Raw genomic sequence first — 18,365 nt, 5'->3', positions numbered from 1 at the left:
GTAATTTTACAGCTTCCATGAACTCTAATTCCGCAGTTTTTTTAGGTAATATGTAATCTACGAATTTGCTGTGTTCTGATGTACCCAATTTTCTGAGTAAGAGGCTCACTTTCTGACTATTTGGCAAATTTTTACAGTCCAGTTGAAAAACATCCTCGTATCTTGTGTAGTATGCTTCAAAATTCTTCTCTTCCTCAGGCACATAATGAAATGTGTCCATGCTATTAAAAATACTTGTATGGGAGAAATTAACACTATCGACATTTTCTCGATTACTCTTTAGTAGTTCCAGTGTTTTAGCAAAACGTTCATCTTGTCTTTCTTCATATTCCAATTGTAGTTTGTTATGCCTTTCTTCCTGTTCCAATTGCAGTTTTTTCTGCTTTAATTGTGCCATTTTCTGCTTTTCTTCTTGTTCCTGCTGCCATTTCAATAATCTGTCCTCTCTCTTTTCCTCGCGGTCAGCATGTGCCTGTATTTGTGTTTGCAAAAGCTCGTTTTGTGTAGCTTGTCTGCATTCATCCCGCTCAGCCTGTGCTTGTAAAAATTGCATGAACATTTTTGATAAGTCTTCCATGTTTTTTTTTGTTTTTTTTAGTGTGTAGTTAAAAGAAAAATATTGTACCATGTACAATATACACCGGTTTGGGTTACAACAAAAAAGCAAATTGCTGTAAGCTCCTGTTTTCAATAATAATATCGCTGCTTGCAATAATATATTCTTTTTGCGAGTCACGCTGCACAAAAAAAATAAAACAGGTTTATCTGGAATCACAAAATGGAATTGACTTTCCGTTTTTAGGCACTTACTAATAAGTAACTTTTTCCACAAAATAAAAGTTTGGGTTTTTTTTTTTTTTAATCGAGTCACAATTGAATAAATGTATGCAGTACATTTAGTTCTTTGAGTTTTTTTTTTCTCTAGTATTTTAGTAATTAAAATTCCTCTTAAATTGAGATTACCTTTTTTTTCCGTGACGTTTTACTGTATTATCCGTTATTCAGTGACAACATCAAGAAAAAAAAATCCTTTCCTTGAATTTTAGTTTTAGCTGTGGTATTTCCTTTTAGTACCGACGTCAACCAAAACATTAATTAAAAAGTCCTTTAGTTGTTGTTTTGTTTACGGAGAACAGTAATTAGAATCCACTGGTGAAATTTTTTCGTAGGTTACTTCCTTGCTTTTCATAATACGGGTCTGACCTGTCGATTTTGCGACAGAACAAAGTTCGCTTTTCATTTGCAAGTTGGTCCTTTAGTAAGATTTGTCGTGTAGCGACAAAACAAAAATTCACTTTTACATTCGTTTGCAAGTCGGATTCCCAGAAAACGGCGTAAATTGTCGCTTTTGCCACGTTAGAGTTTTTTTTTTTTTTTTTTTACTTGAGTTGAAACTTCTCTTTAGCGTAAAATCCATTTGCTCGTCAACACTTTGCATTCCTTAAAAAAAATGGTCAACCTTTGCGTTGTACTTTTTTTTTTTTTTTAAATAGTTCTTCGTCAAACTGTTATATTTGACGCTTCATATCTCGTCGCCAACTGTTGTGGTTGCAAGGTTGAACAATAAGGAAATACAATGAAGACGCAAACAACAAGATAACGCAATCATAAGTGTATTAAAGAAAAGGTATATTTACAATATGTACAATTGACGGTGTTGAGTCAGAGAGTCTTGGTGGGAGGACATGTACGCTCTTTGGCGTCACTTCCGGTGGCATTTGAGTAAGACACACCAAGGCCAACCTAGGCTTGCCATTTATAGTGTTATGTTATTCGCATATGCAAATAAGTGGTTGCCACCACAACAATTATCATTATTATTATCATTATCATTATCATTATTATTATCATTATTATTATTATTATTAGCGTTATTATGACTATTATTATTATCACTATTATTATTATTATAATAATAATAATAATAAAACTTTTTCGGGTTTTATTTCAGCTGTAAAATATTTTTTAACGCACTTGATTCATACTTTCTTTTCTTCAAATTAAATCAACGTTTCTATATGGAATTCACATCCTTGACTCTACGCACTGTTCTAACTTTTCAAAATACAACCGCTGAAATACAACGCGCGGCTCTTTACGTTTCTTTCTCCAACTTTACAACATGGAAAGAAGAAAAAAAAAGAGAAAGAAAACAACATATGGTGTTTAGCTCTGAAATATATTTATGTAATGAATTTCAAACAAGTAAAATAATTCTTTTTTTTCCTAATAATACGTTGTGATTTTGCCTTCAAGCGCACTTGGTGCGTTTATTTTTATGTTTTTATGCCTGTCAAATAATTTACGCTGCTAAACTACAAATTCGCCAAAAACTTAATATAATAAAACAAATAGAACAAATAGAATAAAACAAAGAGAGAATAAAATAAATATATAATCAAAACAAAGTTAAACATGATTTTTCATATTATACTTACATTTTTATGCTGTAATTTTGTGGTTGATTTATTTCATAGGAAAACGGGGAAAAATTACATTAAATTAATTTGCAATTAAATTACTTTTGAGTTTTTTTGTTTTTTGTTTTTATTTTTTTAATTCTTTAGTTTTTCTATCTGTGGTATTTCGAGCAGATCTTACGATAGTGATGGATGATTGACCTGAGAACTCATTCATAACAGGGAATGTTGGGTTGGTGTCATGGCGAACAACGGAAACAACGGATATAATCGTTATTTCCCACTATTCACTTTTCTTCACTTCCGCTCATTTATTCATGCGAACAAGTGTATTTACCTATTTCAACATTTATAATAATTTCTTTTTTTTTTAAAATTATTTATGTAACAGCAGATATTTGAAGGTGAAAATTGAGGTTCAATTGTCTCATCGACAATAACTTGATTTTTAAGAGTTGTTTCGCATTCATATTTACGCGTTGGTTTTTATTATTTATTTATTCATGGCATTTCAGCTCGGACTTATAGAATAATGGAGAGGTTATGTTTTTTTATTTATTTTTTGATAGCTTCTAAGTTAAAATTAGATAAAAATTTTAATCTTGTTTAAATCGATTTCAAAATCAGATTTTTAGTAATCGGCAATCTTGACTAACAGCGTCAATTGCCGTCTAAGGGTGGTCGCTTCTTGACGCTTGACTTGCGTTTGTTTAACAAAGAAATTGAATGAAACTGAAACAAAATAAATCGAAACCAAACGAAATAACAAATAAAAGTGTTGCTCAAAAAAAAAAAAAAAAAAAATCCGAAAGAAACTTTTTATTTGGACACTTGTTTAATATTTATTGTTTAAAACAAAAGATTTCAGATGAAAACATTATTACGTACTTACGTACTTATGGGTCATATCGAAATTAGTATAATTAAAAAAAAAAAAAGAAAAATTAGTATAATTAAAAAAAAAACTCGAAAAAATGATTTAGTAGAAAAATAATTATAAGTAAAGCTGTTTTCTAGGTTGGCAGTATTTTGCGCGAACAGTTGGCAGAGATGGCGGAAATTTTCTGTTTCTATGTCTATCCTTGTAACCATGTCACTAGTAAGGGTGCTGGAGGTAAATCTGGGTTGACGTTATCCGCCTGATAGTCAGCGACCCGAACCTTGGATTAAACATTAAGGAGGCTGCCCTATCAGCAGGAGCAAAGTACTGGGGCTGCTGTATTGCTATTTGGTGAATGGATTCTGGATCATGCAGTAGCTTCTGGTGAGGCCTCTCGATGCCATATTAATGGGTAATTGTTACGGCTTTACCTTATCATGTTCTACAAAAAAAAAAATCTTCGTTCCTTTTTCTCTCTTAGTTTCCCCTCTCTGTCCTGCTCTAAGTAAATCTGACGACCTAGTCCACAAATTCCAAAATTCCATCATGACAAGTTTCAAGAAAAAATACACGATTAAACCCAGTTCTCCAACTTCCAACGTAGACCCCTACTACCATGTCTCCTTCTCCAACATCAGGGGTCTACATTCTAACCTTCCAGAGGTTGACACCCAATTACAGGAAACTACACCAGACCTTTTATTTTAAAGCAAAACTGTCATTAGAAGAGTTCGCAGTTAAAGGATACTCTAACTTAACTTCTAAGTCTGACCCCCAAAATCGCCATGGGCATGGAATATTTGCCTATATTAAAGATGGCTTTCCATGTGGTAGGGACATCTCCAAAGAAGATCCTAACTTACCCTATATGTGCTTCCGGGTTGCATTAGCTCACACTACTGCATTTATATTTACTCTCTATCGCTCCCACAACAGCGGAGTTACTATCTTTAAAAGCATATCTGAGAAAATTGACCAAGTCCTATCTGCTTATCCTTCAGCTAACATTCATGTATGTGGAGACTTCAATGTTCAAGCGAGCTGTAAAAATTATCCCTACAAATGACCGGAAAATAGGTTATGTAGAACCTAAGGACAATTCCCAGACACCAGCAGAAGAGAAAAAAGAAATCACACCTGAGGAGTTTGAAAAGACTATTAATTCAGAGCAACAATCCCCCAAAAAGAAGGACAACTGGACACTCATCCCTCTTTCAAAAAAATCCCCACCCAAGACTTATGCTAAGTCCCTCTCTAAAGAAGAGAAAATTGAAATTAGAACAAGTAAGGACCCAGGGGGCAATAAATTCAAAACCCTACTTAAACTAAAAGAGACTCTTGATGAGAAAAGGAGAAAATCTGAGGAGAAAGAGTTCCCTGAATCCCTTTTCCCTGAAAAACCGACCTCAAAAGAAAAGCAAATCCCTCGCAAAGCCCCCCCCCTTACTAAAGCTTCTCTGCCCCATAGAGACACCAAAATGACATCTCTAGGTTCTCCCTCCAAAAAGACCCCCAAACCGTCACCATTCTGCTCGCCAAACAACACGCCCAAGAACACCCCTCCCCCTTCTCCAATGAAAACAGACATGCCCCCTCCTCCCCCCCTCAGATAAGAAAAGACATAGAAGCCCCTCTGTAGAGACTGAATCAAGGAAAAAAAAACAACCCTTCTTTAATGGGAAGGATGTGTGCAAGATCACGGCGGAAGTAGAGAACATAATGAAGTCCCATAACAGGAAAGAATACAGAAACCTCCTCGCTTTCAAATCATACCAAAAAAAAGACATTACTAACCCTGAAAATTTTAAAACAAACCATATACTAACAGTTGTCAGGAAACGCGAGGAGGCCAAAGGACTATGGACTATGCTGGAGGAAGCAAACTCTGCTTTCAACCTTTATCCTCCAGCAGCCTATTTTAACGACAACGATTTAATCGAAATTAGAAAACGATGTGTTGGACGGGTCCCCATCAAACTCCATCCTTCACTTTATAGGGCAGTTAAACTAACCTTCCCCCTAGACATCGGCGGTCTGTCCCCTGACGGGTCTATCACCACTGAGATGACCACGGGATCATTGGGGACAGCTGTCGGTGTCTTGACACCGTCTATGTTTGATTAGGTTTCTCAACCCTAAGTAACTCAAGATGGCTTCCTTAAGATTAGCTAGTTTAAATGTCCGAGGGTTGAGGGACGCCTCTCGTAAACTTCGAGTTGCACGCGACCTTCAACGCCTTGGTGTGGATATTTGTTGTATACAGGAAACTCACTTCATTCCTAGTGATTATCAGGGTGTGCTCCTTAGAGACTTTCAGCTCTATTCAGCACATTATGATACCCATGCAAGGGGGGTTACCTGGCTAGTTAAGCGCACTCTTGATGCGTCGTGTGACCCTATTTATGCAGATCCAGAGGGAAGATTGCTCGTTCTAGATGTTACCGTAAAGGATGTGGCATTTCGTTTTATTGGGGTTTATGCGCCCAATAACCATGCTGAGCTAGTTTCCTTTTTTCGGCGAATCGAGCCTTTCATGAATTCGTCTCGACGGTTAGTTTTAGCGGGAGACTGGAACGCGGTCCTGGATCCCGAGTTAGATCGCGGGGTTAATACCAGAAGGGATACTAATCAGAACCGGGATGCTAAAGCGTTTCGAGACTTTGTCGACAAGTTTGATCTTGTCGATAAATTTCGGAACGAAAAACCCGGGGATTTAGCATGGACTTGGACAGGTAGACGCGGCTCCGATTCGGTGCAACTTTCGAGTTACATCGATCGGTTCTTAGTTAGGAGAGTCGACTTAGGGCTTTTAGACTGTCCAAGTTTTCATAGTATAGTTTATTCGGACCACAGGCTTGTCCGGGTTCGAGTAAACTTAGATAGTGTTAAACCTAGGATGGCTAGTTACTGGAAGTTCAACACGTCGTTGTTCGATGTGAAGGACTTCCGGGAACAGCTTCTACTAACAATACAGAGGGAATTGACGGGGGCTATCATCGGGAATAAGTGGTGGGGCAACCTTAAAAAAGTCATTAGGTCCTTCGCTGCTGATTTTAGTCGCCGGCTCAAACGTAGTTCTAGAGCAGCGAAAGCGGCGCTAGAAGATAGATTAGAAAGGGCGGTGGAGGAGGGGGATAGTGCTAGCTATACTGTAGTTAAGGCTGAACTGGACTCCTTGGATAACAGGGAGGACCAGGGAGTATTAGTTAGGGCTAGATTAAAAAGAGCGCCAAACGAGGCAACAAACATGGCCGCGTCATTGCGTGCGGAGGAGTTTCGACGTTCTGCAGATCGACACATCGCCAGTGTCACATTGCCGGACGGACGAACCGTAACTTCAAACGACGGAATCTTGGAGGGTTTTCGGACTCATTTTCAGGAACTTTTTACCAAGGAGCCCGGTCTGACTATTGAACAGTTTGACACCTATTTAGCCGACTTTTCTCGCCTGGAGGCGACCGAAGCAGCTAGGTGTGAAGGTAGCATAAAAGAGGAAGAAGTCATTGAGGCCTTGAAACAGGTCGGGCTAGACAGGACCCCTGGGATAGGTGGTCTGCCCTACGAGGTGTATTTGAGGCTGTCGCCCATTTTTATCCCTTTGCTGACCGTACTTTTTAACTCCTGGTTTAGGAACGGGTGCATACCTCAGTACTTTATCAGGGGGATCATTAAATTGTTACGCAAAGATAAAAATGGAGGGGATGGGATAGGTAATTTCCGGCCCTTAACGATGTTAAACACAGAGTTAAAGATTTTGGCCAAGATCTTAGCAAATCGTCTGCAGATTGTCTTACACCGTCTAATAAGTCCCGAACAGACTTGTTCTGTTAAGGGCCGGACGATTCAAGACAATTTGCACACGATACGCTTGATCGTAGAAAAAGTCGACACAGAAGCCGCGCTGATCAACTTAGATCAGTCCAAAGCATTCGACAGAGTAGACCATCGTTACCTAGAGGCTGTTCTTCGCTCGGCTGGGTTTGGTCCCCAGTTTCGCTCTTGGATTTGCCTCTTGTATGCCAACCCTGGTGCTATGGTAGAAGTGAATGGGGTGAGGTCGAAACCCTTCATGTTAACAAGATCGATCCGTCAAGGTTGTCCGTTATCCCCAATTTTATATGTGCTGGCGCTTGAGCCATATTTGCGCCAGCTTCGGGTGAATCCGGTCCTTCGCGGGATTACTTTGCCAGGTGGCTCTACCCCGGTAAAGTATACCGCCTATGCTGACGACGTGACTGTGCTTGTAACGAGCAGTGCCGAGATTAGAGTCGTTGACATAGAAACAAGTCGGTATGCCAAGGTCACAGGGGCCATAATTAACTACGTTAAGTCTATTGGCTTACGTATCGGTGCCTGGAGGGGTATGCCCCTTCAGGGACCCTTTGGTTGGACTGATGGGCCATGCAAGCTACTCGGCGTCTGGTTTGGCCCCGGTCTCCAGCTGGAGAAAAATTGGTCGGAGGTATTGGAAGCGGTCAAGGTCGCATCTCATTTGTGGGCCTTGAGAAATCTGTCTTTGAAGGGTCGGGCGGAGGTATGCAATTCTCATATCTACCCCCTGATCCTTTACCGTCTATCAGTACTTCCACTCCCGGAGACCACACTAGTTGATCTGGTGCGTGCTCTTTTTGCATTCTTATGGCGCGGAAAGCAAGCCATGGTTACTCGGGAGGTCTGTTACCTGCATCCGTCTGAAGGCGGTCTGGGTATGCCTAGTGTGCAAATACGTAGACACACTCTTAGGCTGATATACCTGGATCGAATGTGTACACCAAGTGAGGGAAACGGTGTCTTCTGGATAGAAGACACTAAGAAAGCCTTTCAGGCTTTGGAGAGTGTGCATTCGGCTAGAGGAGAGGCACACAAGTTGTTCCGAAACGAGTGCCCTTTCTATCGCGAGTGTCGGCAGGCCTTGAGATTTCTTCTACGGGTCCAAGAAAGCCTCTCTGACACCCAGCTGTTGTCTCGCAAGGCGCTATATCGGGCCTTAGTGAGGGGATCCGTTTGAGACGAAAAGATTGAGGAGTTCGGTTTTACGAAGGAGGAGCGCCGCTTAATATGGCCTTGGGCGCCTGGGTCGAGCTGCTTCGATAATTACGAGGCATCACTCACCTGGCTGATACGAAATGCCCTCTGGGTCGGCAAAAGACTTTACGCAGCGGGTTTTACGGAGACACCCAATTGTGTCCGATGCGGAGAATGGGAGGAAGACCTTGATCATGCTTTCTTCCACTGCGCCATTGTTCGACCGTTGTGTGAGTTAGTTGAAGGCTTCACGGTTCGCATGCTGAGCGAGCGGTTTTTTGTGCTGGAGTCGGTTTCCCCGTGCTGCAACTGGGCACCGACCATGAAGAAAGAAGAATGCTATGTTTTTCTGTGTTTACTAGCAGTTATGAGAGGCGTGATTTGGACGACGCGACAGAAGGAGGTTTACGGAGGTGAGACCTTCACTGCTCCCCAGCTTGTCCTCATTTTCAAATATCGATTGAAAATGCGAATTAAGCTGGAGAAGGTGAAACTCACTCCTGTGAATTTCAACGACAGGTGGGTGAAAGTTTCGCGATTGTGTAAAGTGAATGGAGCTAATCTTGAATTTCTTTTTTGAGTGGTTTAGGTTTTTTAAGGATTTTGGGTAACTTGATCAAACATAGACATGCATCGGACCTCCTAGAGTAGGCTAGTTAGGCATTTTTGTTCGATTTTTAACTTAGCTAGAGTATGCATGCTATCATCGCCCCAACCCCCTTTTTTGGTTTTCCTTGTCCCAGCGTCCCCCTTTCTTTTTTTTTTTTTTTTTTTTTTTTTCCTCCCACTTTTGGTTCGATAACCCCCAATCCCGGCCTCTTAGGTGACGGATAAACTGTTTTGCCAGAGATGTGGGCCATTTTTGTTGTGCTTGAATAAAGTCAGTTTTCGTGGGACCCACATCTTTTCGACTGGCAAAACTTTTTATCCGCCACAATTAGTAGTGAGGGGGTTCTTTTTACTAACCACCTTTTAGCATTGTATATTTTTCATCCAATTTTGTAAATAAGATTTTTATCCCCAACCCCCCCACATCATGTATATATATTTGTAACTTTCGGGGTTTAAGTAGGATGTCCACAGAGTGATTCTGGTATTTTGGTGAAAGAGTCTAGTTAAGTTAACGTTATGTTAGTTAGGTCAACATTAACCCCCACCCCCCTTTTTCGGCCTTGTGCCACATTTTTATTTGTGTAATTTTATTTTATCAAATAAAATAAATATTAACTTTAGTCTTTGTCAAGTTATCCACAACTTGAACGCTGACCGAAAGTCCACTACACAACAACAACATGGCGCTACGAACAGGATTCGAGACAGAAGATTGGGAAGACTATTTCCTCAAAGCAAGCATTGCTGCCGATTCCGCCAAGAGCTACGCTGCAACTTTTGTGAAGGAAAAACTGAGGAAAGAAAACCTTCAAGTAATGGATTGAGCCATGCTAAGAGAATTGGGAATCACAACAATGGGAGAAGCTCTGTCTATTCTTCGACAAGCCAAGGAGCCCGTTACCCAGACCACCTATGCTAAGGCACCAGCTGCCAGGCCTCCCCAACTTCATCTCGAAATGACCCCTCAACAATTCAGAAAATTTCGGATTGACTGGGAAGTATTTACCAGAATAACGGACATGCCAACTTCTCAGGCCAATACCCAGTTATACAGTTGCGCTGATGAATCCGTTCAAAACACAATCATAAATACGTACCATAAGTTCTTCACCACCAACCCAGACAAGCTGCTAGAGATGACAGAAGCATTGGTAACTCAAAAATCAAATCCCATGGTCCATCGGATGAGATTTGCAGCTATATCACAGCATGAAGATGAACCCATCCAACAATACATTGTTCGTCTTAGGTCCAATTTCTCATGCCCCAACTGCGATCACAACCTGTCCGACATTTACATCAAGGACCAATTTATCAAAGGGATATCGAATGATACGCTTCAGACCGATCTACTGGCAAAAGCCGGGTTGCTAAAAACTCTCAACCAAAATATTTGTCATGCTGAGGCATTTGAGTCTGCACTACGGGACCAAACCGCAATGACTGATACCTCAGACATAGCTACAGTCCGGATGTCAATGTATCGCAAAAAAAAAAAAACAGTGCTGTACGGACTAGCAGAGGCAATATTTGCACTAGCTCTACTGCTACTCACAACGATAACATTGCTGATAAAGAACCCCGTCAAACCTGCATATGTTGCGGTAGTCACCAACACGGTACTCCAAGGACGAGTGCCTGCCATTTAACATGTCCGGCATGGAATCAAATGTGCAACACTTGTGGGAAACTCAACCATTTCTCAGCAGTGTGCCGGACAAAGAAATATCGCCCGGCAGTGATAAAAAGTTTTGAAGACCAAGAAGCTTCCATGAATACACTCATGGCCCATATCACATTTGATCAAATGAGGGGCACCATTATGACTACAGAAGGTGATCTGTTAACTGAAATAAATGCATCAGTAATCCCATTCTCACCAAAACCAGATCCCAGACGAGCTGTCAATATCCCTAGGAGTTGTAGTACAACGCTAAAGGTTTTTCCCGACAGTGGTGCCGCCATTTGTCTTGGGGGACCAAAGCGTTTAATCAAAATGGGCCTCACAGAGATTAGTCTTATCCAATCAAGAAAGATCATACGAACAGTTGGAGGTTTCACACTCAAGTGTCAGGGTTGGCTACCAGTTGAGTTTGTGGTCAGAGGGAAAACAACTAAACAAGCCCTCTACATATGCAAGGGCATACAACGGCTTTATCTCAGCAGAGCAGCCTGCACCGATGTGGGAATATTGCACAAACATTTTCCAAACCCTTTAGCAGACGTACATGAAGAGGTAGACACCGAGTCTAAAAAGTGTGTAGATCAATTGCAAAATCGCCCCAAAAACCTCCCTTTTCCCGCAACAGTAGACAACATAGGCAAACTTAAGAGCTGGCTCCTAGAAAAGTTTGCCAAAACGACATTCAACACAGATGGGATATTTCCAGCCATGTCCGGCCCAGCTGCCCACATTCACCTCAAAGAGGGAGCAATCCCTAAAGCCAGGCATAACCCAATTCCTGTACCCTTCCACTTCAAGGAACCAGTAAGACAAGCCCTTTGGAAGGATGTAGAAAAAGGTATCATAGCTCCAGTACCCGTGGGTATGCCTAATTCGTTCAGCAGGTCATGGCGATCAACAATATAACAAATTAATAGACACAATACAGCAAGGCTTCCCAAAAACACGTAATCTCACTGCGCCCGAAATCCGTGAGTATTGGGAGGTGAGGAACCGCCTTAGCACTGACAATGGTCTAGTATTGTTGGATTGAAGGATTGTCATCCCCAAAACACAACGAAAAAAGGTCCTACACTGCCTGCATTCTGCACACCAAGGAGTAGTCGGCATGAAAGCACGTGCCAACGAATCGGTGTACTGGCCAGGGATGGATGCATCAATCCGCAGTATTAGGGCGAATTGCATGGTATGCTCAACCATCGCACCTAGTCAACCAAGGGAGCCTATCATTCTAACACGATCCCCAGAGTGGCCATTCCAACAAATCGTCATGGATATTTTTTATATTGGAGATCACACATACCTTGCCTGCGCAGATAGGCTAACTGGTTGGCTAATTTTATACCGCCTAGAATCAGGTCACACTACTACAACCAAATTGATGTCCATATGCCGACAACTGTTCCAAACATATGGTGCCCCAGAAGAACTCAGCACCGATGGCGGCCCACCTTTCACCTCCAGCACGTTCCAAGAATTTCTGAAAACATGGTGTGTTAGGTACAGATTATCTTCTGTTGCGTATCCCCAATCCAATGGCAGGGCAGAGCTCGCAGTAAAAACTGCAAAGAGGATTGTGAAAGGAAACACAGGCCCCCACGGTTCCTTGGACAATGACAGTGTTGCAGTATCGGAATACCCCAATCCAAAGCATTGGCCTATCACCGGCCCAATTATTACTTCACCGTCGACTATGTGACTCCATCCCATCATAGCCAATCCTCTACAAGCCTCATCCTGAATGGGTGTCAGCGGCACAACATCGCGAGGAAATGCTCCACCACCGCAATGCAAAAATAGTAGAAAGATACAATAAATATACCCACAACCTTCCACCGTTACAAGCTGGTGACACTGTAGCCATCCAAAATCCAGTCAATCGCAGATGGAACACAACGGGCAAAATCATCAGTTCCCTACCAGATCGACAATACCAAATCAGGGTTAACGGATCCGGAAGGATCACACTTAGGAACCGCCGTTTCCTCAGAAAATGCGAACTTAAGCCTGCACCAACCCCAATACCAAGTGCAGCACTAGGACCAACAATTCCCTCAAGCGATACTACATTCTTGCATCTCCCACTATCTCCCTGTAATAGCACATACACAGCAACCAAACCCCAACAACAAACCACACATATATCCCCACGCTTTCGATCAAGGATTCCGCGAGCTCTTTCTAGGTTACTACCACACAACAAACTAGGCCTAAAAGAGAGATACACCTCTCACACAACCCAGCCTACTCGTGGGGGGGGAGGGGAGATGTAGAATAATCAAAAGAACTGTGTTAGTCAATAACACACAACAACAACAATAATAATAATAGCAGCAACACTTACCAAGGGTCCAGCTTATGCACAAGACAGACATCAGATTGAGCTGGACTGAGGGCTTGTATTTATGTACAAGCATATCCAATCAGGTGATTCAGCCAATCACAATCCAAGGCATAGACTGGCCCATGTGTGCACAATGGAATCTCCCATTGTGCCATAAATAGTTCTCCTCTTTCATGAGAAGTAACTTTAGTCTTTGTCAAGTTATCCACAACTTGAACGCTGACCGAAAGTCCACTACACAATCCAACACCCTGCACTCTTTTTGGGGACAGTAGGATCAATGTGTCCTGCCTGTCGATTGGCCAGTCTATGGCCGAAGAACTTACAGGGAAGCATTGATCCGCCAGAGAGTATAGTTCATTAGGGGGGTTGCTACATCACCCCCTGCTTAGGCAGAAAACCGATAAAGAAGAAATGTAGCAGTTGTTAAGAGAGAAAAAAAAATGTTCACGAAAGTTGTTTTTTATGAGAAAATGTTCTTGCTTTTCAGTGAAAAGCTGGGTTTTCATGCTGAGGATGAAGAAAAAGTATTTTATTTTATTTTTTTATAAAAGAAGAAAATGTCTTTGTGCAAAAAAAATTTTGTGTGAGGAAAAATTTTTTTTTTTTTTTATATATATATAAAGTCTTGCACAACTTCTTTGGCCAATGCACTCTACGACCACTACGCGTGGTAGTAACGTAGTTGTCTGCATTGGGAGTACTTGCTTCAGGTGTATGTTGATGATGCATGTATGTAGGGGGAATGTGTGGCTCTTGCGTTTTTGTGTCCAGAAAGGCTTTTTTTATTCTGTCAATAGAGACAGTTTCTCTTTTACCACTGATGTCTATGGTGAAAAGTTTGTTAGTATGTGAGAGCACGCGATAAGGACCGGTATAAGGTGGAATAAGAGGGGCTTTCACAAGGTCCTTCCTAAGGAAAACGTGAGTCCAAGACGAAATGTCCTTCGGGACCAAAGATTTTATGGTCTGTTCTCTAGTATGCATAGGTGGGAGCTTATTGAAATAAGCTCGCAGTCTGTCAACGTACAGAGCTGAATCCATTTGTGCAGACTCTATCGGGCTCAGCATTTGACCTGGCAACGATAGAGGTGCACCATGAACTAGTTCGGCTGGAGAGTATCCCAGGTCCTCTTTAATGGCAGCACGACAGCCTAAGAGAACAACAGGTATGTATTCGTTCCATCTCTGTTGGTCAGGATAAGCACGTAGTGCAGCTTTTAATTGGCGATGGAAGCGCTCTATCATCCCGTTCGAAGCTGGGTGATAGCTTGTCGTGCGAATACGTTGGATCCCTAGAATTCTGGAAAGTTCCTGGAATAGGTGGGATTCAAACTGTGCACCACGATCCGTGGTTACAGTGGTGGGAACTCCGTAACGCAATATCCAGCCTGATATAAGGGCTTGCGCTACGGACTCAGCCTTGTTTTCCAGGCTGTTGGAAAACTGCTTCTGTGTTACCAGTATTCAAGAATTCTGGCGAAAGAACTGACCCATTAAATTATCGCCCTATTAGCCTCCTCCCACTTTTTGCCAAAATATTTGAGATCTTAATTAACCATGCTCTAGTCCAGCACCTTACAGATGCTAAACTTCTGACCGACCAACAATATGGATTTAGACAAGCCCGTTCCACGGCAGACATCCTCACTGTAATCTCTGAACGCATATACCATTCACTGGACAAAGCGGGAGAGGGCAGAGCGGTAGCTCTAGATATATCCAAGGCTTTTGACAGGGTATGACATGAGGGTCTCCTCAGGAAGATTAGATCATACGGTATCACTAGTAGAATACTTAACATAATTAGATCCTTCTTAGATAAGAGAAAAATCCAGGTTGTCCTCGACGGTCGTACATCTAAACAATATGATATAAATGCGGGAGTGCCCCAGGGATCTATCCTTGGACCTCTGCTGTTCCGAGATTCATAAATGACCTCCCCGACAGAATTGCCTCTGAGATGGGTATATATGCTGATGACACCACACTCTATAGCAGGCACGACAGGAAAACAAATGAACATATATCTAAAGTAATGGCAGAAACACTAGAGGATGACCTCCAATCAGTAGTGGAATGGGGACAAAAATGGATGGTCACGTTCAATGCCGCCAAGACAAAACTGGTTTCATTCAATAATTACAAGAAACCTTCTCTACCACCTATAGCAATGGCCAACGACTCTTTATCTGAGAGTACGTCTCTCAAGCTCCTTGGCCTAACGTTCACAGGAAACATGAGCTGGAACAATTACATCGAGAGCATTGCCAGGGCCGCTGCGAGGAATGTGGGCTCTCTCTACCGTGCTAGAAAACTTCTAACACCCAAAAGTATCCTGTACCTCTACAAGGCTACTATTCGCCCATGTATGGAGTATTGCTGTCATATTTGGGCTGGTGCATAGGCTACTAGTCTCTCGCTCCTTGACAGGGTTCAAAAGAGAGTCGCAAATCTGATAGGCCCTAAACTGGCATCTAAGCTTCAGCCTCTGTCCCATCGTCGAAACGTTGCATCCCTCTGCCTGTTCTACAAGTATTATAATGGTGAATGCTCTGATGAACTGCAAGCACTTGTGCCCCCACGACGTAAACACCCTCGACAGACCCGACAAGCTGCAAAATCCCACCCCCACACTGTAGAGATCCCTAGATGTAAAGATCTTTCTACTCCAGTAGTTTCTTCCCCAGAACTGCTAGACTTTGGAATTCCATTCCAGGTCACTGCTTCCCCAACTGTACTGACATGCATAAGTTCAAGTGCAACGTGAACCAACATCTCGCTGCCCAAATCCCTACATAGTACCCCAGTAGATGTTTCCCCTGATAGTAGCCCCCTACACCAAAGTGGCAATGTGCCTTGTTTGGGGTGAAAATGTAATAAAAAAAAAAGAAAAGAAAAAAAAGAAATGTCTGTGAGGGGAATGGCCTCAGGCCACCGTGTGAAACGGTCTATGCAGGTCAGGAGATAAGTAAATCCCTGACTGACCGGCCATGGTCCAACCAGATCTATGTGAACATGGCTGAATCGAGCGTCTGGAGTGCTGAATGTTCCAATGGGTGCACGGATATGCTTGTGCACCTTTTACTTTTGGCAGGATACACAGGAACGTGTCCAGGCAGTGATATCACGCCTCATATTTGGCCAGAAAAATCTAGCTGTAATCAGCTTCACTGTGGCTTTGCATCCGGGGTGTGCCAGATTGTGTAGGGTGTCAAAAACAACTCTACGATGAGTCATTGGAACTAGTGGTCGAGGTGAATCCGTTGCGGTGTCACAAATGATCTGTGTGTCTGAAGTGGGCACAGGCAGGTATGCGAATTTGCAAGTTGCAAATTCAGGTGACGACGGATCCAAAGTGTCCAGACTTGGCTGGTCTAGGGCCATTTGCTGTAAGTCGATATCCGATGGTGAGAACAGAGAATTAATGGGAAGGCGAGACAAAGCATCTGCCGCAGCATTCTGTTCACCGGAAATATGTCGGATATCGCTAGTAAATTGTGAAACAAAATCCAAGTGGCGAGTTTCACGGGGAGAATATTTGTCCGGCTTAGCACGCAGTGTGTATGTAAGCGGACAGTGATCGGTGTAGATCACGAATTGACGGCCCTTGAGTGAATGTTGGAAGTATTTCACTGCGAGGTATATTGCTAGGAGTTCGCGGCCAAATGTGCTGTAACGTTGTTCTGCCGGTTTCAGCTGTCTCGAAAAGTATGCGAGAGGTTGTAATTGTTGTTGGTGCTGCTGTTGCAACACTGCACCTACAGCTGTGCCTGATGCATCAACGACCAGAGAATACTGGGCATCAGGTACAGAGTGTGCAAGTAAGGTTGTCATCGCTAGCTTTGTTTTCACTTCCTTGAACGCTTCTAGTTGGACCTCATTAAGTGAGATTGACTCGTTTTTCTTCTTCCTGTTGCGTAACAGGTCGGAAAGAGGAGCTAGAAGATCCGCACAGTGTGGGATAAAACATCTGTAATAGTTCAACAAACCAAGAAAGTGCTTTAGTTGGCGAAGTGAAGTAGGTGGTTGAAGGTCTTGTAGAGCGTTCACCTTTTCTGTTAACGGAGATATACTGTCTGGGCTGATAATGTGGCCCAGGAAAACTAGCGACGAAGCACCGAAAACGCATTTACCAGGGTTAATCCTCACCTGGTATTTCTGAAACCATTCAAACAGTAGGCAGAGGTGAGTGACATGTTCCTCAGGTGAGACGCTTGCCATGAGAATGTCATCTATATAATTATAGACAAAGTCTAAGTCACGCACTACTTCGTCCATGAAGCGCTGAAAGGTACTAGCTGCATTTCGCAAACCAAAGGGCATAGTTAAAAATTCAAACGCTCCAAATGGAGTTGTAACCGCAGTCTTGGGTATGTCGGCTGGATTCACCGGGATCTGATGGTAACCCTTAACCAGATCTAGCTTATAGAAGGTCTTACAACCATGCAGCGAGGAAGCAAAGTCTTGAATGTGTGGGATTGGGTAACGATCGGGTACCGTCATGGCATTTAGTTGTCGGTAGTCCCCAGTCGGACGCCAATCCCCATCACGCTTAGGGACCATATGCAAAGGGGAAGCCCATGGACTGGACGAGGGGCAAATTATTCCCAGCTGCAGCATATGGCTAAATTCTGCCTTTGCTGCCTTAAGTTTATCAGCAGGGAGGCGGCGTGGTCGTGAGAACATAGGTGCAGCTGTGGTCTCAATATGGTGCTTTGTTAAGTGAGTGGGTTTGCTGACCACAAAATGTAAATTGGTCAATTCCGGGTACGCTTGCAGTAAAGTCTGGTATGGGTCATCAGACGCAGCAATGAAGAATACCGGGCTGATAGTGGGGGTGTTTGTTTTTACCCCAGAGACAGAAAGTTCCGTATTAGTGTCTATCAGCCGACGTCTTCGCATGTCCACTAATAGGTTAAAGTGGTGCAGAAAGTCCGCGCCTAGTATGGGGTATGGTAAGTCGGCCACCGTGAAGACCCACATAAAGTCTCTCCATAATTCCAAGTCTAGAGAACGAGGAATTTGACCATACGTGGGGATTACCGAGTGATTTATCGCTTGCAGTGTGATTGGCGATACTGGTGGTTTTTTACCGAGGAGTTTTAGCAGCCATATGCTGCAAGTGACTCCCGTATCAACCAAGCAACGTGCCTGGGATAGCGAGTCTATAATAAAATAGGCACGGTTTGTGTGCATACCCGGTGGAGAGTTTGCCGTGCTCAAGTCCCCAGACCTTAGTTTTCCTGGTTCGAAGACGAACAGGGCATTGTGCACCTCTGTGCCTCTGCTCCAAAACGGCTATGGTAAAAGCATAGCCCTGGCGTGTTAGACTGGCCGCGGCAATGGGGAGATGGTGAGCGACCTCGGTAGTGGCGTCTTGGCAATGGTGATCTAGTT

General features: G+C 42.8%; 1 protein-coding gene across 3 annotated transcripts in view; it reads right to left on the bottom strand.

Annotated features, from left to right (window-relative positions):
• The window catches only part of LOC145269339 (uncharacterized), a 170,450-nt gene that overhangs the window by 103,439 nt on the left and 48,646 nt on the right, over positions 1-18,365 (bottom strand). For 2 of the 3 annotated variants that reach the window (XR_013864990.1, XM_080125043.1), the window contains exon 1: positions 2,439-3,153. The exons of the other annotated variant lie outside the window; for it this stretch is intronic. The gene's annotated coding sequence lies outside the window, so the exon portion shown is untranslated. Of the gene's footprint in view, positions 1-2,438; positions 3,154-18,365 lie in introns of those variants that run through there. 3 annotated transcript variants of the gene reach the window in all.

Source organism: Euprymna scolopes, chromosome 45, assembly GCF_053919585.1.
Source record: "Euprymna scolopes isolate OS-2025 chromosome 45, ASM5391958v1, whole genome shotgun sequence".
Classification (NCBI taxonomy): domain Eukaryota; kingdom Metazoa; phylum Mollusca; class Cephalopoda; order Sepiida; family Sepiolidae; genus Euprymna; species Euprymna scolopes.
Note: the sequence above shows the minus strand (reverse complement) of the source record. Positions and strands in the feature narration are given on the sequence as shown.